The 23,060-nt window shown below is 42.1% G+C and overlaps 1 long non-coding RNA gene across 1 annotated transcript in view; it reads left to right on the top strand.

Annotated features, from left to right (window-relative positions):
- The window catches only part of LOC116749708, a 269,124-nt gene that overhangs the window by 143,614 nt on the left and 102,450 nt on the right, over positions 1-23,060 (top strand). Inside the window, exon 2 of the long non-coding RNA XR_004348680.1 lies at positions 4,255-4,360. This is a non-coding gene — a long non-coding RNA (uncharacterized LOC116749708). The remainder of the gene's footprint in view (positions 1-4,254; positions 4,361-23,060) is intronic.

Raw genomic sequence — 23,060 nt, 5'->3', positions numbered from 1 at the left:
CTTTTGTGAGTTTCTGAACCTCTCGTGATTTCCCTCAGTTGAGCCAGACCAAGGCCTGTAGCCCAAGAAAGGACACTGGCCAACTGCAGGGGCCAGGCTGAGACAACGGAATGTGCTGGGGGCAGCATGGAGGGTGTGACCAACACGCAAAGAGGCCAGCTTTCTCTTCCGTGGGAGCCCCAAATGAACCCTCTCCTGCCTCCTATCCATACCCATGGTTTGTCTTCCCTTTTATGCACAGCCAGACGGTGTTTCTGTTTTGTCAGACTGACTCCCAGGTGTCTGCTGGGAGGAGAACACCCCTGGGAGTGGCATGAACTCATCTTTCGTTTTGGGGTGGAACTTGAGTTGCTTCTGCAGGTACATCATGGCTTGGCTTAGACCATCCGTTCCCCGAAGTGCTGTACTTCACACCCTTTGATGGGACGCACACAACCTTCCATCCACCCCAGGTGTGGACTGGATCAGCCCAGGCGAAGCATTTGAGGCAGTTGACCCTATTCATAGGCCAACCAGGGGACGCACTGGCCTGTGCCTTGTAGTTGAGCCCATGCTTGTTTCTCAGGAGCCTCTTTGAACTTGATGACCTTCACTCTTTCCTTTGTTGCCATTTTAGGGCAAAGGGAAAATAAGGCCTGGTCCTTCAATATTTGAGCCATGTCTTAAAATCAGAGCTGTCCCCTCTCTCCAGTCCTGCTCTGGGAGCCTTGGTTGTTGCCTAGGGGGGGCCCTGGGCTCGTGCCCACCCTATCCTGCATGCTGACATATCCCTTAGCATCCTGTATACTTTGGGAGCCTGCGATGGGAACACCCGAACCCCTGCCCCTCCATCATGCTGGTACTTCAGGAAACCCGTGCAAGACATGACCTGCCATTGTGGCTCCTTCCAGTGGGCTTTGGCAATAAGGAAAGGTGTCTATTTGTGTAGGGATATCGCTGAAATGAGTGTCTGAAACTCATATTTCCAGAAAGCTTGAAGGTTTTGACTGCCTCAGATGCTTTCTTCATGTTTCACACTGGGCAGCTTAGGCATATAGAGCTGCTTCCCCCAACCTGGCTGTGAAGACTGGGCAGCTGCTCAGGCTGAAAATAGTAGCTGCTTCGAGTTTTAATCGCAGCACGAGAAGGTACTCACGTACACACACCCTGATGTGCAAATGTGGGCTCAGAGGCAATTCTGGGCATCAGGGCTGAGTCTGCAAGTGACTGTGAGGTAGAGCTGGAAGTGAGCTCTGATGTGGGGCTGTCACTTCCTTCCTGCAAACAGCGGGTGAAAGGAGCCACCTGAGCCTCAGTGATCAAGTGTCTCTGTGCTTGCAGCCTGGGACCAGCTTCAGGAGGAAGAGGAAAAAGCGTGTATTATTTTTGTTTTCAGCAAAACCCCTAGTGTCCTCCCTTTATCTCCAAATGCTAATCTTTAAACTGTTTCAGTCATTACAGGAAAAGAAAAATCTGAAAGCAGTCTGTTAACTAGGCTAGTGATGTTGACATGGAAAGGTGTGGGCTCTCCTCTCTGCCCATGGCCCCTCACTCCCAGTTTTCCTCTCACTTCTTGGCTGCTGTTTCCCAAGGCCCCATCCTCTGCTCAGCCTGGGCATTAATCAGTGGCTGTTAAAACAGAGGACAACGTATCTTCAGATATCTAAACTATGTATAGAGTGTTCCAAACAGTATCTATAGTCTCTCTCTCCTCTCTCTCTCTTTCTCCCTTCCTATTTTCTTTCCTTGAGAAAATATCCTCTACTAGAAAGGTCACTGTGCAATGCTCTAAGAAGATTATTGTTGATCTCTTTTCATTTTTCCCCATCACGTCTCTCAGCCAGGAGGCTTAGTGGACCAGTAGAAAGTGCTCAGACCTTGGAGAGAGATGGGCTTAGCATTCTTTGAATCCCAGGCATGCTATTTGCAACTGTAGAACCTTAGATAATTAGCCTTCAGTAATTTTCTGGCCTCTAGAAACTGAGAATAATACCTACTTTGTAGGGTTTCTATGGGGGTTCAGTAGGATAGACTATTCAAAACCCCAATGATGATACAAATAGATGGAGAGATATACCATGTTCTTGGATTGGAAGAATCAACATTGTGAAAATGACTCTACAGATTCAATGCAATCCCTATCAAACTACCACTGGCATTTTTCATAGAACTAGAATAAAAAATTTCACAATTTATATGGAAACACAAAAGACCCCAAATAGCCAAAGCAATCTTGAGAAAGAAAAACGGAGCTGGAGGAATCAGGCTCCCTGACTTCAGACTATACTACAAAGCTACAGTAATCAAGAGAGTATGGTACTGGCACAAAAACAGAAAGATAGATCAATGGAACAGGATAGAAAGCCCAGAGATAAACCCACGCACATATGGTCACCTTATCTTTGATAAAGGAGGCAAGAATATACAGTGGAGAAAGGACAGCCTCTTCAATAAGTGGTGCTGGGAAAACTGGACAGGTACATGTAAAAGTATGAGATTAGATCACTCCCTAACACCATACACAAAAATAAGCTCAAAATGGATTAAAGAGCTAAATGTAAGGCCAGAACCTATCAAACTCTTAGAGGAAAACATAGACAGAACACTCTATGACATAAATCACAGCAAGATCCTTTTTGACCCACCTCCTAGAGAAATGGAAATAAAAACAAAAATAAACAAATGGGACCTAATGAAACTTAAAAGCTTTTGCACAGCAAAGGAAACCATAAACAAGACCAAAAGACAACCCTCAGAATGGGAGAAAATATTTGCAAATGAAGCAACTGACAAAGGATTAATCTCCAAAATTTACAAGCAGCTCATAGAGCTCAATAACAAAACAACAGACAACCCAATTCAAAATTGGGCAGAAGACCTAAATAGACATTTCTCCAAAGAAGATATACAGACTGCCAACAAACACATGAAAGAATGCTCAACATCATTAATCATTAGAGAAATGCAAATCAAAACTACAATGAGATATCATCTCACACCAGTCAGAATGGCCGTCATCAAAAAATCTACAAACAATAAATGCTGGAGAGGGTGTGGAGAAAAGGGAACATTTTTGCACTGCTGGTGGGAATGTGAATTGGTACAGCCACTATGGGGAACAGTATGGAGGTTCCTTAGAAACTCCAAATAGAACTACCATATGACCCAGCAATCCCACTCCTGGGCATATACCCTGAGAAAACCATAATTCAAAAAGAGTCATGTACCAAAATGTTCATTGCAGCTCTATTTACAATAGCCAGCACATGGAAGCAACCTAAGTGTCCATCATTGGATGAATGGATAAAGAAGATGTGGCACATATATACAATGGAATATTACTCAGCCATAAAAAGAAACGAAATTGAGCTATTTTTAATGAGGTGGATGGACCTAGAGTCTGTCATACAGTGTAAAGTAAGTCAGAAAGAGAAAGACAAATACTGTATGCTCACACATATATATGGAATTTAAGAAAAAGAAAAAAATGTCTTGTAAAACCTAGGGGTAAGACAGGAATAAAGACACAGACCTTCTAGAGAATGGACTTGAGGATATGGGAAGGCAGAAGGGTAAGCTGTGACAAAGTGAGTCAGTGGCATGGACATATATACGCTACCAAACGTAAGGTAGATAGCTAGTGGGAAGCAGCCACATAGCACAGGGAGAACAGCTCGGTGCTTTGTGACCACCTAGAGGGGTGGGATAGGGAGGGTTGGAGGGAGGGAGACGCAAGAGGGAAGAGATACGGGGACATATGTATATGTATAACTGATTCACTTTGTTATAAAGCAGAGACTAAAACACCATTGTAAAGCAATTATACCCCAATAAAGATGTAAAAAAAGAAAAAGAAAAAAAAAAAAACCGCAGGAAGCTATTAGCACCCAGTGAAGGGTGATTGCATTCATTGAGTATCACACAGTGTTTACCAGACTCCTGATGAATAGCAAACACTGTGGAGGTGCAGAGGAAGGACTGGCCCAGGCACAGCGCACACCAGCAGCACATTGTGCCCCACCAGTTTGACCTTGGGTCACTAGCAAAGTGTCCCTGCAGCAAGGTGCATGGCGGAGGGAGCTGGGTTGTGGTGCCGTTCCTTTCTTAGGCCAATTTAAATCTGCTCCCAGACAGAACTGGGACTGCTAGAGTCCACAGTTGGAGTGGAAGTTGCCGAAACAATTTCTTTAGTGTTTCTGCCAAGTGTTGTAAATAAAATAACTTCAACAAACTATTCAAAAGACATGACAAGCTCATTGTCCGCTCTGTCTGCAGGGAGGATCAGCCACATGTACAAAAAGCAGCAGATGGAGTCTCGTGGAAGAGAGAGACTGACCAGGAGCCTGGAGACCCAGGTTTAAGCCTTAGCAGATGGCCTCGGGTAGGTCATTTTCTTTCTCTGCATTTAGTTCCCTTATCTGCCAGGTAAGGATTTTGGTGAGAATGCTAGTTCTATAGGCCACATCTGTCTCAGAATGTTATAATAAAAAATCAACTGAAATCATGCAATTTAAAGCCTTCTGCAAAGTGCAAGCGTGAGGCATGGTTGTCTTACTTTGCAGGAAGGTCTTGAATCCATTCAAATAGCCTTTTCTGGATTAACAGTTTTCGGGTGTTGATTTATGTGCTCTCCAAGGCTTGGAGGTGGGCATAGGAAGCGGGCTTTTCAAGGGGCAGAAGATGTAAGGCTGTGAGGACCAACTACTACATTAGGGGTAGGCTCAAGCTTCCACTGGGCCTTGATAACTGAAATCCTTCTTGCTTTTGTCCTCTTCCCCCTCAAGCTTGCTCCAGGCTCTGAATTCCGTATGAGCACAGGCGCTCCTCTCTGCTACCTTTCCTGCTCTTCTTCTCTTCCTCTTGAACAAGGCACTGTGGCAGACAGTCAGTGCTCACTATATGTCCTATGTCTTGTCTCGTTAGGTTGAGGCCAATGCCCTGTGAGCAGAAGTGACACAGGTGGCTTCCACACTGAGGTAATAAAGAGCCAGGATCTTATGGTAGGAATATAAATTGGTGTAGTTACTCTGGAAAACACTATGGAAACTCTTTTAAGAAATGAAAAATAGAACTACCATATGATCCAGCAATCCCACTGCTGGGTATATATCTGAAGGAAACGAAATCAGTATCTCAAAGAGATACCTGCCCTCCCATGTTCATTGCAGCATTACTCACAATAACCAAGACATGGAAACAACTTAAGTTTTCATCAAGAGACGAATGGATAAAGATGTGGTCTATATTTATATCTATAGTTACACAAAAGGTAATTATTTAAGACGATAGATGTATTAATTAATCTGATTGTGGTAATCATTTCACATACAATTTGATCTGTCAACTATGACTTAATAAAACTGGGGTCTACCTTCCATCCCTTCCATCATTCTCTACTTCCTTTGCCTTGTGTCGAGGGAGGGCACAGCTACAAGACGGGGGTGTGACTTGCACTGGGCTTTATGTAACTGAGATATCAAGCCTTTATTGTGTTGACCCCTGGGACGCGGGGGTTTAGTCTGGGATGGCGGCGTGGTTTGGCCCATCCTAACTAGTATGGGGACCATGCTCGCTGCTTCACTCTCTCACCACTCACCTGTTCCTCGATCCCGTGTAATCTTGTGTCCACTCTCACTGCCCAGCTCCTCTCAGAATTTACCAGTGACCTCATCCGTAATCACCTACCTACTGCTGAGTTGCCTCGTGTGCTTGAAACTGTTCTTCCTCACTTAAATCTTCACGTCATTATTTTAAATTTAAAAAGTAATACATTCTTATTTTAAGGAACTCTCCCCTTACCTTCCTTAATTTCCTGTTTTCTGTTCTGCTTGCTTTTTCTCTTACTCTTCTAAAGGCAGATGTACCCCCTCCACCCCCAAATCTACCTCTGGCCCTCTTCTCCTCGCCCCCCTCCTTCCACCCCTAACCTCCCTTGTAGCCTTGATATTCTCATCCACACTCTAGCTATTTGCATGAGATTGCGTTCCTAACCGTCAACTCCAGGCCAATGTCTCCAGCCTCTCTTGACGTCTGCCTGGTGCTTCAGCCAACTTCAGGAGATGAAAAATGTCATTCCCTGCTGACATTTTTAACTCAAAGTTTTAAAAATTAATCATAATTGCTGCTATCTACTGAGCTATCACCATTACTAAGCACTGGGCTAAGTCCTTCCTGTGTGTTATCCTGTTTCACGCCCACGTGCTGATGAGTTAGGATCAGTGCTATTACTATTACATTGAAATTTCATGAGGTTAAGTAACCTGGCCAAGGTTAAGTAACCTTGCCAAGGTTATACTGCTAGAAAGTGGCAGATCTAGGACTCAAACTCAGAGCTGGTTGACTCCAGAGCTCTTAACTTGTACGCTGCTTGTAGCTGATACTCTCTGCATTGGCCATCGCTCTTAATTGTAAGCAACAGAAGCTGGCTGCAATGGAATTGAGCAGGAAAAAGGTTATTTAAATATTGGGTAGTTCACAGAATGATTGTGAACATGGAACACGAGGCTCAAAGTAAAGAGGCGGGATGTTCTAGTTCCCCTCTGAACTAATGGTTTTGGTGAGATGATGCCTTTACCCTGGCCAAAGAGAGAAAGCTGCCTGTCCCTTGCTTCCTGCACCACCAGCTCTCTATTCCAAGCCCATGTGGCTCTTTCTGATTGGGTATCCAGTTCCCAGGCTCCACATGCAAGGGGAGGTTGGGAAGCCAGCATCCAGCATATCTGTACCCTATGATGGGAAGCTGTCCTCATTCCCACCCAAAACTCACAAAGTGGCAATTCTCCAGACTTGGAAAGGGAATTCAATGCTGACACAACAGCACCTCACCATTCTATTTCCTTATTGCCCTCATTTTATGTTCAAACATTTGAGCAAGTTGAGTTTATTTGAGTTTATTTTTTTGAGCAAGTTGAATTTTAACTGGATTATTTTCAAAAGTTTTGAAATATTTGGTTCTCCCTTTGGCCCTTTTTTCTCTTTAGAAATTCCTTTCAAAGCAGTGACATATTAATTACTGGCCTCTATATAAACAGGGTGTGTGGTAGGTAGAATAGTGGCCTCTCAAAGATGTCCACATCCTAATCGTTGGAATCTGGGAATTACCTTACATGGCCAAAGGGACTTTGTAGATGTGATCAACTTAAGTGTCCTGAGATGGGAGAGTGTCCTGGATTATCTGGATGGGCCTGATGTATCTCAAGGTTCTTAGAAGGGAAGGAGGGAGGCAGGTAAGTGGAAGTCAGAGACATGTGATGACTGAAGCAGAGGTTGGAATGATGCTATTGCTGGCTGGGGCCATGAGCTGAGGGATGTGGGTGGCCTCTAGAGCTGGAAAAGGCCAGGAAACAGGTTCTTCCCTAGAGCCTCCAGAAGCAGTGCAAGCCCTCTGACCCCTTGCGTTTCACCCAGTAAAACCCATTTGGACTTCTGCCCTACAGAACTATAAGAAAATAAGTTTGTGTTGTTTTAAAGCCACTAAATTTGTAGTAACTTGTTACAGTAACATTAAGAAATGTATACAGGGTGCAAATTACAATGCTTATGAGGTCCAGAATGTACCACAAATGAGTAAAGTGGGCTGTATGTAAAAATGCAAAAACATTTTAATGAAATATGTGGTTCTTTTGGCCTATCTTTCATTTTTCCCGTTTTGATAGAGACAGGCATGCAAAAATGTGTAATTTTCCTCCTAATTTTATCTGTGAGAAAAACAGCAGTAGAAGCATGGTAATAAATGGCAACTTACACGTAACTTTACAGCAGGTGGAAAGGGGAGGGCGGTAGAGACTGTGGTGAGCTGGACAGTGAATGAGCTGCTGAATGTGGATCTGCTGAAGCCAATTGTTACCTCGTAGAGTTTGGATCTGATGTTTCCAGCATTTCTAATTTAACTCGGATACAGTTTTTTGGGTTGTCTTACAAAAAAACAATTTAAACAAACTCGTATCTTCAGGCAGAAGCTTGCTGTCCTCAACAATCTCATTTGTCACCTGTTCTTGTCACCACCTCAGATATGTTTTCCAATGTATGTTTTTCTTTCCTTTGGTTTTGCAATCTTTTGTGCATAGAGTGGCAAATGTTCTGTACTTGTGTCCACCCTTGTTCTACTCCTACCCGACACACACGATTGCATCAGGAGAATGATGAGATTTCATCTGCTCTGTCACGGTCCCTGTCTCTCTTTTTAAAAGCAATTTACAAAGCAAAAGCTGGAAGTCTTTGGAAAGTCAGGTTTTCAAAAGTGATGTACTGCCTAAGACATTCTCCACGCAAGGACGATATTCAAGGAGCTCTACAAGCACTCGATCCATTAGTCAAACAAATATTTACTGAGCATCTCGGAGGAAGAGACTGTGGTGGGTGCTGGGAGGACTACACACGATAGAAGACAGCAGCTTCGTGAGAACGTGCCCCCCCTACTGAGGGGACTGCACGTCTTAGGCAGCGACTGCCTGACCTGATACTTCTTGGGGGCCTGAGACACAATGTGAATCTCCATGTCAGCAAGGTATTTGCCCAGACAGCTGAGCAAATCTGGTGTTTACATCTCTTTCGCATTCTTCTGGTTTGTGTTTACCCTGCAGGACTGGTAAACATTATGTGCAGGACTCTGAGGGACTGGAGCAAACTCCAGTTGTGGCCAAATCCCCACCTGCATCTGTGCACTGGTATCAACTCGACAGGTGAGCCCACCCTCTCTGTGGTTATGCGGACTGACCAGGTGGGCACTATACTTTCCTGGTGCCTTAGGTTCCGTTCCCAAACTGGTGAAACTGTGCTGAGTGGAACAGCATTGGACAGTGTCTGTATTTTCATTTCCAGTCTGTTCTGCTCAATTCCCGTGGTGCCTGGATCCATGCTACATGCATATGGACCTGAGGTTAATGTTAGAGGAAAATAATAATTGTTATTATAGGGAATATGCATTGAGTACTTTGTGTCAAGCACTACGCCAAGCTATTTATATTGATTCTCTCATTTTATTTTCACAACTGCCTACGATAGTTATTATTTTTATCCCCCATTTTACAAACAAGAAAAATGAGCTTCAAGTCACACTTCTGCTTAGTAGCAGAGTCAAGATTTGAACCCAGGAATCCATTCATCTTGTACATACCATCTGGGTGAAAACTCTGTTTAATTAAACTTACAGCACTAGATTTCAAGGAATCCTAGTATGGTTTTTGAAAACAAGCATGCCTTAATTTGTTCAATCAATATGGTCCTGAAAAATTGAATAGAAAAAGTATGTATAAGCATCCTAAGGGCATGGGACACGTCTTTGTGACATCTGCGGTATTTAGCACTGTGCCTTGAGATAAGACCTGAAATGAACATTTGTTAAATGAATAGGTGAATGAAAGAAACAATTGTAGAAGTCAATTTACTGAAGTAAATGTACTTGATAAGACCAGTGTTTGAAGCGACCCGCAGAGTTACTGAACAGAGTATCTAGGTTGATCAGGTTTATTAAAGTTTCTAAACCCACTATAAGTAGGCATTAATGCATAGAAATTAGACTGGTGGGATGTTTCAAAAATGGACTTTCACTTTCTTCTTGTACTCTTCTGTATTGTTAAGTTTTAGAAACTGAGGATGCGTTGGTCTTCGTCTGGGTCCCACTCATGAAGAAGGACTTGGTGTAGTTGATATGGAACATGATCCCAGGCAGAGGGGTGAGGGAGCAAGGAGATGGAGAGCGGGAGGGGGAAAGCCCACGTTGGAGTGTTTAAGGGCTGCGGGGAGGTTCTTGCGGTGGGGACTTGCTTGAAGGCCGGGAGATGGCAGCAGTAATCTCCTGCTTTGTAGTCCTTGTTGACAGGAACTTCCCCACCTTTCCTGACTCTACTTTCAAGGGCCCAATGAACCTCTGCAGATCAGAAAAGGCCCCAAGCCTGAAGGCAGAAAGAGGCGTAGCCCACACTTGAGGTGGGGCCCTGTGAGCACCAGGGGAGTCTAAGCTTCCAGAACTGCCCACCACAGCTGAGCTAAGATCAGAGGTGGGGGGCATGAAGTGGGAGGCATCTGCTATGGTATGATTTTCAAACACTAATAAAACCATAACAAAAGATAAACAACAGAAGACATTTTCACGAAGCAAAAAATTGTTCTCTGATTTGACTTCGCAAGTCTGGACTTTGACAGATGAGGTTATTTTCACTGAGGTCCTGATGTGCTTGGTGTTGCAGACCAGGTTCTTGGGAAGCAGACTCAAAGGCAGAGCTACGGTGCTGGAAGTGTACTGGGAACCACTCTGGGATCCACACCTGTAAGGGAGGTAGGACTGGGCACAGAGAGGAGCTGAGCTGTGATGCAGCCACAGGAAGCCTTGAGCCAATTCCATACGGAGCTCTGAAGCTGGCATGGCCCTGCAGAGTTGTCCTGAGTTGGTCCCGGAGGCCAGGACTTTATACATGACCATCCTGTAGTCACTGGGTGCCGCCGGATGCATAGGGAGGGAACACACCCTTGAGTGAGGCAGCTGAAGGCAACTCCAGGAGAGGGCTTGGAGCTGAGGCTGGCCAACCGTGGTAATAGGGGTCTGGGCGGTGCCGCACAGTGAGTGCTGCATGAGGCTGTTAACGAACTTGCCTTTGAACATCTGGACCCAATAGATAACATTGAAAAATTCAAACCCAAGAAAAAAAAAAGCAAAACTAAATTCAACAACAACTCTCCCCCCTCGCTGTGGCAGGCCAAACTGAAATGATATGAGAAAAAGGACAAGTCTATTTTCTCATACGTCAAATGAAGACTTTGGACTAGACCAGGAATTACAAACTGGTGGCCCACGTGTCAAATCTGACTGAAAAGTCTGTTTTATTTGCATGGCTAGTTTTTCAAATCCAGATTTCTGGCTTCTCTTGAAAATTTGGAGGACCTGGCACATTTAGGCCCATACTCTTCATGGCAAGTTCCAGCTGGAGTGGAGTAGCAGGTGCCCCCTTTAACCTCTGTCCCCTCCAGCCTACTTTAGCCACTTACGTCACCACCTGAGCTCTGTCACCATTTGAGTTTGTGAACTCTGATCTCTGAGGTTCTGCCCAGCTCTGATGAGCTGTGGTTCTGTGTGAATCATCTTGCATACTGCTGAAATGGGTATTTGAATTCCTAATAACATCATGACATCTAGAAAGCTTTGTCTTCCTAGTCAAATACGCATCTCTCCCTGGAGATTCTCTTTGGGCAAGTGAGGCCATTTCTTTGTAGTCTAGCTTTCTGGCTTTGTAAATGAGAATCACAGTGACCCTGGTCTTGAACATGGGCATGGAGCAAAATGCTTTTGATGGTTGTAGCAGGGGCTGTGTGGGATTTTCTAGCCACTAGAATATTTTTTAAGGCTTAGTGATTCCCAAATCTGGCTGAAATCTCAGAATTAACTGGGCTGTTTTTAAAACAGGAATTCTCAGGTTCTTCCAGGCTCCTCTGATTCAGTAGATCTGGGTTCAGTAGATAGGTGCCAAGAATCTTTATTTTTAATTGGTTTCTCAAGTGATCTTGGTGTGCAACCAGATTTAGGAAGCATATTGGTTCCTCCTAATTGGTCCTTGTATTTTGTGCCTAGCTCATGCATTGTAAACTTTTGAGCTCCAAATGCACAGGGATCCTTTCTTAGTCATCTATAATTTTATCCATCTTCACCCTTAGTGCTAACACCTGGCACAGTGCCCTACAAACCCTATGTGCTCAATGAATGTCTAGTGAATGAAGGATTGAATGAATAAGTGAACATTTTTGAATAGCATGCTTTTTAGGAGGTAAAGAGCACATACCTCCAAAGTCATATGTTGAAGATCATTTGATCTAGAGAATTTATTTTATAAATATGGTGTCAAGCCAGAGAGGGTAAGAGTCCTAGCTTTATCTTGGGAGGTTTTCGCCTTGGGGATGTTAAGAAATAAATGATTCCTTCTAAAGAGAACTTATGCTTTTCATCAAAAGATAGATGATTCACCCACCCAACGCAGTATATGTGAGTTATTTGTACAATATTTCAAAGACAGAAAATTGACTCAGTAGAAAAGGAAACTTTCTAAATTATGATGAAGTTTTGCCTTGAAATATAAACCTTGAAAGAATAAGACCAGGAAGTTCTTTCATACTAGGAGATAGATGCAGTGATCCAAATTTAATTTATTGCCCTATGATTTATTTGTCAGGTGCTCTGCTTCCAAAGAGTTCAAAAAGCCTATGTCTGCAGAGGGGAGGTGTGGCGATTCCTGCAGTTAATTTGGGTTTTGAAAGAGGACAACCCAGAAAATTTTGGCTCAAAGAAAGTCTCGGAGTTGTTTGGCTGTTTACACAGTCTGTCCTTCTTAGAGTCCCTTTGCCTTACCTCCAATTTCTGGGGTTGGGGTCCTTCTGGAGGGGCCCACAGGCTTCAGAAAGACTGTGAATGTTGTTGAGGTGGAGAATTTGATTAGCCTGAACTTGATTGGCTGTTCCTCTGTCTAGAATGCAGGGGATTAGAAATAGTGTTTTCTCAAGCGCTCGGGAGTCTACTTTAGGTCAATGTTAAATGAGTTACTTGGCACTATTAATGATTTCTATCTTGAACTCAATTAGACTATGTTTATAAAATATGTTCTTTGCATCACTGGCACCTGCACTTTGTTTTTTGTTTTCTTCTTCTTAAAAAGTAAGATTATAATGCAATAAACTATTCAAATTAATGTTGTACAAACAAAGAAGCTAATGGTGCTGAAAGTAAACCAACCATTGGTGGCTTGGTGGTAGCACCATGCAATAGCTTATAATGTTCACTGTCCTCTGTCTCCCCACCCCTATATGGCTCCTCCCCACTTCTCTCTCCCTACTGGTAACCACTAGTCTGTTCTCTATATCTGTGAGTCTGCTTCTTTTTTGTTATTTTTCAATAGTTTTTGTATTTTTTAGATTCCACATATAAGTGATATCATACAGTATTTGTCTTTCTTTGTCTGACTTATTTCACTTAGCATAATGCCCTCCAAGTCCATCCATGTTGCTGCAAATGATAAAATTTCATGATCTTTTTCTGGCTGAGTAGTTTCCATTGTATACATACACCACGTCTTCTTTATCCATTCATCTGTTGATGGACGCTTAGGTTGCTTCCATATCTCAGTTATTGTATATAATGCTGCTATAAACATTGGGGTGCATGTATCTTTTCGAATTAGTGTTTCTGTGGGGGTTTTTTGACATATACCTGGGAGTGGAATTGCTGGACTATATGGTAGCTCTATTTTCAGTTTTTTGAGACACCTCCATACTATTTTCCACAGCGGCTGCACCAATTTACATTCCCACTAACAGTGCACAGGGGTCCCCTTTTCTCCACAGCTTCGCCAAATTTTGTTATTTGTGTTCTTTTTGATGATCGCCATTCAAGAATCAGGGACATTTTATACTTTAAGCATTATGACGGTGATCAAAGAGTGATTCTCAGCAGGAAAGTAGCAGTATAGGAAGTCCGACACCGTGATGCTCAAAGGCTTTCAGCTTCCATTAAAAGTTTATCTTTGCCACGACTGTCTTGGTTGTCCCTGGGAGATACTTATTAAGGACTCACTTGTAAAATAAGCTGATCAGCTGTGATGGTTTTCCTCTGAATATGGCAGTCCATTAAGTTGGTAAAAAGAAAACTTTACAAGAAGAATGATATAATTTACACTAGAAGCTCACTTTCAACAGTTAACTGCCCAGGTAACATTTCAGAGAAATCAGGTAGAGATATGCTATAGCACACACTAAAAATCACTCCAATTGCTCTTTATCCAGCTGAGACATTCTTTGACCATTGAATTCAGCCTAGAATTCATACCTTCTTCTCTGCAAATTAACAAGTCACATTAAAACATATTGATGATGTTTTGTTTTTTTTAAAGACCTTTTTTAAAAAATATATTTATTTATTTTTGGCTGTGTTCGGTCTTCGTTTCTGTGCGAGGGCTTTCTCTAGTTGTGGTGAGCGGGGACCACTCTCCATCGCGGTATGCGGGCCTCTCACTGTCGCGGCCTCTCTTGTTGCGGAGCACAGGCTCCAGACGCGCAGGCTCAGTAGTTGTGGCTCACAGGCCTAGTTGTTCTGCGGTATGTGGGATCTTCCCAGACCAGGGCTCGAACCCATGCCCCCTGCATTGGCAGGCAGATTCTCAACCACTGCGCCATCAGGGAAGCCCCTGATGATGTTTTGACTGGTGTCAAACAGAAGAATACCAAAGGAATTCCAAAAAGTGAAAGATGGGATGAGATAATCTCTTGGTTTTTTCAGGAGATGTCTGTAAGACTCTATCATTTTACTTTGTATCCTAGGATTTTGCGAAATAGGATAAAATTGAGATATGATAACAAAGTGACACTAATAGTAACAAAAAGACACTTTTCATTTGGATATTTGGATGTTTTATAATTCAGAGCAGGAGTTACCAGTCTTGGGGCTTCCCTGGCGGTCTAGTGGTTAAGTCTCCACACTTCTGCTGCAGGGGGCATGGGTTTGATCCCTGGTTGGGGAACTAAGATCCCACATGCCATGTGGTGCTGTCAAAAACTTAAAAAAAAAAGAGTTATGAGTCTTTCCATTTCAGTTTTTTTTGTTTTGTTTATTTGTCTCTTTTGGGCTCAGATTTATTTATTTATTGTTTTGAATTTTATTTTATTTAGTTTTTTATGCAGCAGGTTCTTATTAGTCATCCATTTTATACACATCAGTGTATATGTGTCAATCCCAGTCTCCCAATTCATCCCACCCCCCACCCCCCACCGCCACTTTCCGCCTTAGTGTCCATATGTTTGCTCTGTACATCTGTGTCTCAATTTCTGCCTTGCGCACTGGTTCATCTGTACCATTTTTCTAGTTTCCACATATATGCGTTAATATACGTTATTTGTTTTTCTCTTCCTGCCTTACTTCACTCTGTATGACAGTCTCTAGATACATTCACATCTCTACAGATGACCCAGTTTCATTCCTTTTTATGGCTGAGTAATATTCCATTGTATATATATACCATATCTTTTTTATCCATTTGTCTGTTGATGGGCATTTAGGTTGCTTCTATGACCTGGCTATTGTAAATAGTGCTGCAGTGAACATTGGGGTGCATGTGTCTTTTTGAATTACGGTTTTCTCTGGGTATATGCCCAATAGTGGGATTGCTGGGTCATATGGTAATTCTATTTTTAGGTTTTTTTTTTGTGGTACGCGGGGCCCTCACTGCTGTGGTCTCTCCCATTGTGGAGCACAGGCTCTGGACGCGCAGGCTCAGCGGCCATGGCTCACAGGCCCAGCCGCTCCGCGGCATGTGGGATCTACCCGGACTGGGGCATGAACCCATGTCCCCTGCATCAGCAGGTGGACTCTCAACACTGCACCCCCAGGGAAGCCCTATTTTTAGTTTTTTAAGGAACCTCCATACTGTTCTCCATAGTGGCTGTATAGATTTACATTCCCACCAGCAGTGCAAGAGGGGGTTACCGTTTCTCCACACCCTCTCCAGCATTTGTTGTTTGTAGATTTTCTGATGATGGCCATTATGACTGGTGTGAGATGATACCTCATTGTAGTTTTGATTTGCATTTCTCTAATAATTAGTGATGTTGAGCAGCTTTTCATGTGCTTCTTGGCTGTCTGTATGTCTTCTTTGGAGAAATGTCTATTTAGGTCTTCTGCCCATTTTTGGATTGGGTTGTTTGTTTTTTTAATATTGAGCTGCATGAGCTGTTTATATATTTTGGAGATTAATCCTTTGTCTGTTGATTCATTTGCAAATATTTTCTCCCATTCTGAGGGTCATCTTTTCATCTTGTTTATGGTTTCCTTTGCTGTGCAAATGCTTTGAAGTTTTATTAGGGCCCATTTGTTTAGTTTTGTTCTTATTTCCATTACTCTAGGAGGTGGATCCAAAAAAATCTTGCTGTGATTTATGTCAAAGAGTGTTCTTCCTATGTTTTCCTGTGAGAGTTTTATAGTCTCTGCTCTTACATTTAGGTCTCTAATCCATTATGAGTTTATTTTTGTGTATGGTGTTAGGGAGTGTTCTAATTTCATTCTTTAACATGAGACTGTCCAGTTTTCCCAGCACTACTTAGAGAAGAGACTGTCTTTTCTCCATTGTATAACCTTGCCTCCTTTTTCATAGATTAGTTGACCATAGGTGCGTGGGTTTATCTCTGGGCTTTCTATCCTGTTCCATGGATCTATATTTCTGTTTTTGTGCCAGTACCATATTGTCTTGATTACTGTAGCTTTGTAGTATCATCTGAAGTTAGGGAGTCTGATTCCTCCAGCTACTTTTTTTTCCCCTGAAGACTGCTTTGGCTATTTGGAGTCTTTAGTGTCTCCATACAAATTTTAAGATTTTTTGTTCTTGTTCTGTAAAAAATGCCATTGGTAATTTGATAGGGATTGCATTGAATCTGTCGATTGCTTTGGGTAGTATCGTCATTTTCACAATATTAATTCTTCCAATCCAAGAACATGGTATATCTCTCCATCTGTTTGTATCATCTTTAACTTCTTTCAACAGTTTTCTGCATACAGGTCTTTTGTCTCCCTAGATAGGTTTATTCCTAGGTATTTTATTCTTTTTGTTGCAGTGGTAAATGGGAGTGCTTCCTTAATTTCTCTTTCAGATTTTCCATCATTAGTATATAGGAATGCAAGGGATTTCTGTGCATTAATTTTGTATCCTGCAACTTTACCAGAATAGCTCTAGTAGTTTTTTTTTTTTTTTTTTTTTTTTTTGATTAGCTCTAGTAGTTTTCTGGTGGTATCTTTAGGATTCTCTATGTATGGTATCATGTCATCTGCAAACAGTGACAGATTTACTTCTTTTCTAATTTGGATTCCTTTTATTGCTTTTTCTTCTCTGATTACCGAGGCTAGAACTTCCAAAACTATGTTGAATAATAGTGGCAAGAGTGGACATCTTTGTCTTGTTCTCGATCTTGGAGGAAATGCTTTCAGTTTTTCACCATTGAGAATGATGCTTGCTGTGGGTTTGTCATATATGACCTTTATTATGTTGAGGTAGGTTCCCTCTGTGCCCACTTTCTGGAGAGTTTTTATCATAAATGGGTGGTGAACTTTGTCGAAAGCTTTTTCTGCATCTATTGAGATGATCATATGGTTTTTATTCTTCAATTTGTTAATATGGTGTATCACATTGATTGATTTGTGTATATTGAAGAATCCTTGCATCCCTGGGATAAATCTCACTTGATCATGGTGTATGATCCTTTTAATGTGTTGTTGGGTTCTGTTTGCTAGTATTTTGTTGAGGATTTTTGCATCTGTATTCATCAGTGATATTGGTCTGTAATTTTCTTTTCTTGTTGTATCTTTGGTTTTGGTATCAGGGTGATGGTGGCCTCATAGAATGAGTTTGGGAGTGTTCCTTCCTCTGCAAATTTTTGGAAGAGTTTGAGAAATATAGGTGTTAGCTCTTCTCTAAATGTTTGGTAGAATTCACCTGTGAAGCCATCTGGTCCTGGACTTTTGTTTGTTGGAAGATTTTTAATCACAGTTTCAACTTCATTACCTGTTATTGGGCTGATCATATTTTCTATTTCTTCCTGGTTCAGTCTCGGAAGGTTACACCTTTCTAAGAATTTGTCCATTTCTTCCAGGTTGTCCATTTTATTATTCATAGAGTTGCTTGTAGTAGTCTCTTAGGATGGTTTGTATTTCTCCAGTGTCTGTTGTAACGTCTCCTTTTTCATTTCTAATTTTATTGATTTGAGTCCTCTCCCTCTTTTACTTGATGAGTCTGGCTAATGGTTTATCAATTTTGTTTGTCTTCTCAAAGAACCAGCTTTTAGTTTTATTGATCTTTGCTATTGTTTCCTTTGTTTCTATTTCATTAAGTTCTGCTCTGATCTTATTGATTTCTTTCCTTCTGCTAACTTTGGATTTTGTTTGTTCTTCTTTCTCAAGTTCCTTTAGGTGTAAGGTTATATTGTTTATTTGAGATTTTTCTTGTTTCTTGAGGTAGGATTGTATTGCTATAAACTTCCCTCTTAGAACTGCTTTTGCTGCATCCCACAGGTTTTGGGTCGTTGTTGTTTCATTGTCATTTGTCTCTAGGTATTGTTTGATTTCTTCTTTGATTTCTTCAGTGATCTCTTGGCTATTTAGTAACATATTGTTTAACCTCCATGTTATGTGTTTTTTACTTTTTTTCCCTGTAATTGATTTCTAACCTCATAGCAATGTGGTCAGAAAAGATGCTTGATATGATTTCAATTTTCTTAAATTTAATGAGGCTTGATTTGTGACCCAAGTTGTGATCTCTCCTGGAGAATGTTCTGTGCGCACTTGAGAAGAAAGTGTAATCTGCTGTTTTTGGATGGAATGTCCTATAAATATCAATTAAATCTCTCTGGTCTATTGTGTCATTTAAAGCTGTGTTTCCTTATTAATTTGCTGTTTAGATGATCTGTCCATTGGTGTAAGTGAGGTGTTAAAGTCCCCCACTATTATTGTGTTACTGTCAGTTTCCTCTTTTATAGCTGTTAGCAGTTGCCTTATGTATTGAGGTGCTCCTATGTTGGGTGCATATATATTTATAATTGTTATATCTTCTTCTTGGATTGATCCCTTGATCATTATGTAGTGTCCTTTCTTGTCTCTTGTAACACTCTTTATTTTAAAGTCTATTTTGTCTGATATGAGAATTGCTACTCCAGCTTTCTTTTGATTTCCATTTGCATGGAATATCTTTCTCCATCCCCTCACTTTCAGTGTGTTTGTGTCCCTAGGTCAGAAGTGGGTCTCTTGTAGACAGCATATATACAGGTCTTGTTTTTGTATCCATTCAGTGACCCTGTGTCTTTTGGTTGGAGCATTTAATCCATTTACATTTAAGGTAATTATTGATATGTATGTTCCTTTTGCTATTTCCTTAATTGTTTTGGTTTCTTTTTATAGGTCCTTTTCTTCTCTTGTTAGAGAAGTTCCCTTAGCATTTGTGGTAGAGCTGGTTTGGTGGTGCTGAATTTTCTTAGCTTTTGCTTGTCTGTAAAGCTTTTGATTTCTCCATCGAATCTGAATGAGATCCTTGCTGGGTAGAGTAATCTTGGTTGTAGGTTCTTCCCTTTCATCACTTTGAATATGTCGTGCCACTACCTTCTGGTTTGTAGAGTTTCCACTGAGAAATCAGCTGTTAACCTTGTGGGAGTTCCCTTGTATGTTATTTGTCATTTTTCCCTTGCGGCTTTCAATAATTTTTCTTTGTCTTTAATTTTTGCCAATTTGATTACTGTGTGTCTCAGCATGTTTCTTCTTGGGTTTATCCTGTATGGGTCTCTCTGCACTTCCTGTACTTTGGTGGCTATTTCCTTTCCCATGTTAGGGAAGTTTTCGACTATAATCTGTTCAAATATTTTCTCTGGTCCTTTCTCTCTCTCTTCTCCTTCTGGGACCCCTATAATGCGAATGTTGGTGCGTTTAATGTTGTCCAAGAGGTCTCTTTGGCTGTCTTCATTTCTTTTCATTCTTTTTTTCTTTATTCTGTTCCGCAGCAGTGAATTCCACTATTCTGCCTTCCAGGTCACTTATCTGTTCTTCTGCCTCAGTTATTCTGCTATTGATTCCTTCTAGTGTATTTTTCATTTCAGTTATTGTATTGTTCATCTCTGTTTGTTTGTTCTTTAATTCTTCTAGGTCTTCATTAAACATTTCTTGCCTCTTCTCAATCTTTGCCTCCATTCTTTTTCCGAGGTCCTGGATCATCTTCACTATCATTATTCTGAATTCTTTTTCTGGAAGGTTGCCTATCTCCACTTCATTTAGTTGTTTTTCTGGGGTTTTATCTTGTTCCTTCATCTGATACATAACCCTCTGCCTTTTCATCTTGTCTATCTTTCTGTGAATGTGGTTTTTGTTGCACAGGCTACAGGATTGTAGTTCTTCTTGCTTCTGCTGTCTGTCCTCTGGTGGATGAGGCTATCTAAGAGGCTTGTGCAAGTTTCCTGATGGGAGGGACTGGTGGTGTGTAGAGCTGGGTGTTGCTCTGATGGGCAGAGCTCAGTAAAACTTTAATCCCCTTGTTTGCTGTTGGGGGGCGCTGGGTTCCCTCCCTGTTGGTTGTTTGGCCTGAGGCGACCCAACACTGGAACCTACCCAGGCTCTTTGGTGGGGCTAATGGCGGACTCTGGGAGGGCTTATGCCATGGAGTACTTCCCAGAACTTCTGCTGCCAGTGTCCTTGTCCTCATGGTGAGCCACAGCCACCGCCCGCCTCTGCAGGAGACCCTCCAACACTAGCAGGTAGGTGTGGTTCAGTCTCCCCTGAGGTCACTGCTCCTTTTCCTGGGTCCCGATGCACACACTACTTGGTGTGTGCCCTCCAAGAGTGGAGTCTCTGTTTCCCCCAATCCTGTTGAAGTCCCATAGTCAAATCCCGCTAGCCTTCAAAGTCTGATTCTCTAGGAATTCCTCCTCCCATTACCGGACTTCCAGGTTGGGAAGCCTGACGTGGGGCTCAGAACCTTCACTCCAGTGGGTGGACTTCTGTGGTAGAAGTGTTCTCCAGTTTGTGAGTCACCCACCCAGCGGTTATGGGATTTGATTTTATTGTGATTGCGCCCCTCCTACCATCTCATTGTGGCTTCTCCTTTGTCTTTGGATGTGGGGTATCCTTTTTGGTGAATTCCACTGTCTTCCTGTCGATGACTCTTCAGCAGTTAGTTGTGATTCTGGTGCTCTTGCAAGAGGGAGTGAGAGCACATCCTTCTTCTCCTCCATCTTGAACCAATCTCCTCCGTTTCAGTTTTTGAAGGAATAAATATTGTATAGCTGTTAACCAAAGATAAGACACTAATTGGCCTGACTAGTCATCTTTCATTTCGTTATTTTGCCACATTTATCGGACATAAAAATGTGCTAAGCACCTTGGGAAATTAAGAAAGGAAGGTGAAGGTCTTATCCTGGAGTATAAGTGAATGGAGTTGTCTCTGGGCTTCTGTTACAGACTTTGGCCTGTCTTGGGCTCCTGGATCATAAGTTACTTGGGAAGATTGTCTCCCATCTCCACCGGCACTTACCCTGTGCTCTATAGAATGCCACTTTCCCCAGGAAAGTCAAGCTGTCCATTCTTTCTTCATTGTGTAGTAGCAGCAGATATGTTTCTCCCCATTTTGCTGATAGCAAAAGTGAAGCTAATTAAATTGTAAAGGTCACTTGAGATAAATTCGTCTGACTCTGAAATTTTAAGATTTCGCTGCGGGAAGGAAAAGGGTTATAAATGTCAGGTGCAAGGTGTGTCCTATATTAGGTTCTCTCCTGTCATAAGCTGTGCTTCCTGGGATAGTGTTGAGAACGTGCAGGGTGGTGTTTCTGTGCAGGTGGGAAAAAGAGAAATGTTAAAGGAATTGGTGAGACCGCACATCTCTCCTGCAACAAAAGAGAGTCCCCTGACTTATCAAAGTATGTTCTAAAAAGTCATGTATGTGCTATCTTGAAGGCTGTAGTAAAAGAAAAAAAATCAGCCCCTTCAGACAATAGACATATTTGGTGGTAATTTTATAACTGAGAAAACAAACATAAACATTTAAGGAATGATAAGCTCTCCCAGTGGAAATCTCTTCCCCTTCCCAACATGGCACGCAATTGCCTGTAGGCTTTTTGAGTCAGAGAAGCCACCTGCATCTCTTACCCAGTGAATCTTCAGGAAGATTTTCAGTACTTCTGCTAATTTATGTCTGTGTGACTCAAGTCTTTATTGGAAAATTGTGCACTATCAGGATCAATACCCAGGGACTCTGGAAAGCTAGCTGGTATACACTCAGAGACTCCTCTGGCGGATGAATGTGCAATTTGAAGGGAATGCACATCCCTCTGTCAATTAGGTTTTTAGGTTCATGAAAACAATGAAATCAGCCAGGTATTTAGCAAGGGGGAATATGAGACAATAAAATCTCTCATGATGAATTTAGCGCAATTCACTTGGAAAGCAAAGGGTGGAGGCCAAGAGAAAGAGTGAATGGTTTTAAAGCTCAGATCACTCCAAGAAATGATAAATGGACTTATTGACTATGTTTCAGAACAGCTACCTAGAATAGTTCCTTCCAATTGAACCATAACCACCTTCTTCAAAAATAATTGGCAGTATTGGGATGTAAAAGAAAAAAAACCTCTCACATATATATTTACATTCATTTTTTTCAGGACATCTTTTTGTCTCTTCGCTTATTTCTGGCTTATCTTGTTCTCTGAGAAAGGCTGTGTTTACCTCCAACTGGAAGAGAGGGTGAGGGAGGACTTGGAAAATGTTTTTTCGTTCCTTACACTTGAAACTGCTCTGCCTCTGAGACACTTGCAGGATAGAAGAAAATCCTTTGTATAGACTCGTAGACGAGACGCTGCCTCACCTGCCTCTGACAGGCTCCCTTTTACCCTCAGCCAATCGCTTCCCACCACCCTACTTGCACTGGCAGTAGGTCTTAAAGTGTTGCTTTGGCCTGACCCTTATAGCAGAGTCCGTTTTGTTGAGTGGCTATAAAATGGAAGTGGAGTAATGCTGGAGGGGCCCCCAGGGAAAGTTGAGATTTCTATAAGAGGTCTGCTCAGAAGCCCTAACTCTTGCTTTCTGTTGTTTCCAGTTTTTCTTTGCAGCACAAAAGCAGTTTTGAGTTTAGAGTCTTGAGGTATTTTTACTTCTAAGAGTTATATTAGTACAGGTTACCAGGTTAGAGGCTTAAAGTCACCATTTTAGCACTATGGAGGATAGAGTCAGAGTATGTGACCACCTGTGCTTCCAAGCAGATCCAAACAGAAGTTGGGGAGGTGCTATCAGGTTGACCAGCCACGGTGGTAAACAGTGTAGATGGGGCTGGTACACATTCTCTTGAGTCCAGAAGGCTGAGCAGAGGCTGATAAGATGTCCTTTCCTTTATGGAAGGGAATACTAAGACTAGACGTGGGCCAGAGAATTGCAGACAGTATGCAGGGAAATGCAGTGCTAAAAATAGGCCAAGTTCCCTATGCTGTGTATGAAGGCAGCACATCCAGTATTGATGTAGCTGCTTTGTGCTTTGTGTCAGCCCATCGCCATCTTGAAAAGCGCTGTTTGGGAGCTAGTGAAATCTGGCTAAATTTAA

This window comes from Phocoena sinus, chromosome 2 (assembly GCF_008692025.1).
Source record: "Phocoena sinus isolate mPhoSin1 chromosome 2, mPhoSin1.pri, whole genome shotgun sequence".
NCBI lineage: Eukaryota > Metazoa > Chordata > Mammalia > Artiodactyla > Phocoenidae > Phocoena > Phocoena sinus.
This window is presented reverse-complemented; position numbering and strand designations above follow the sequence as displayed.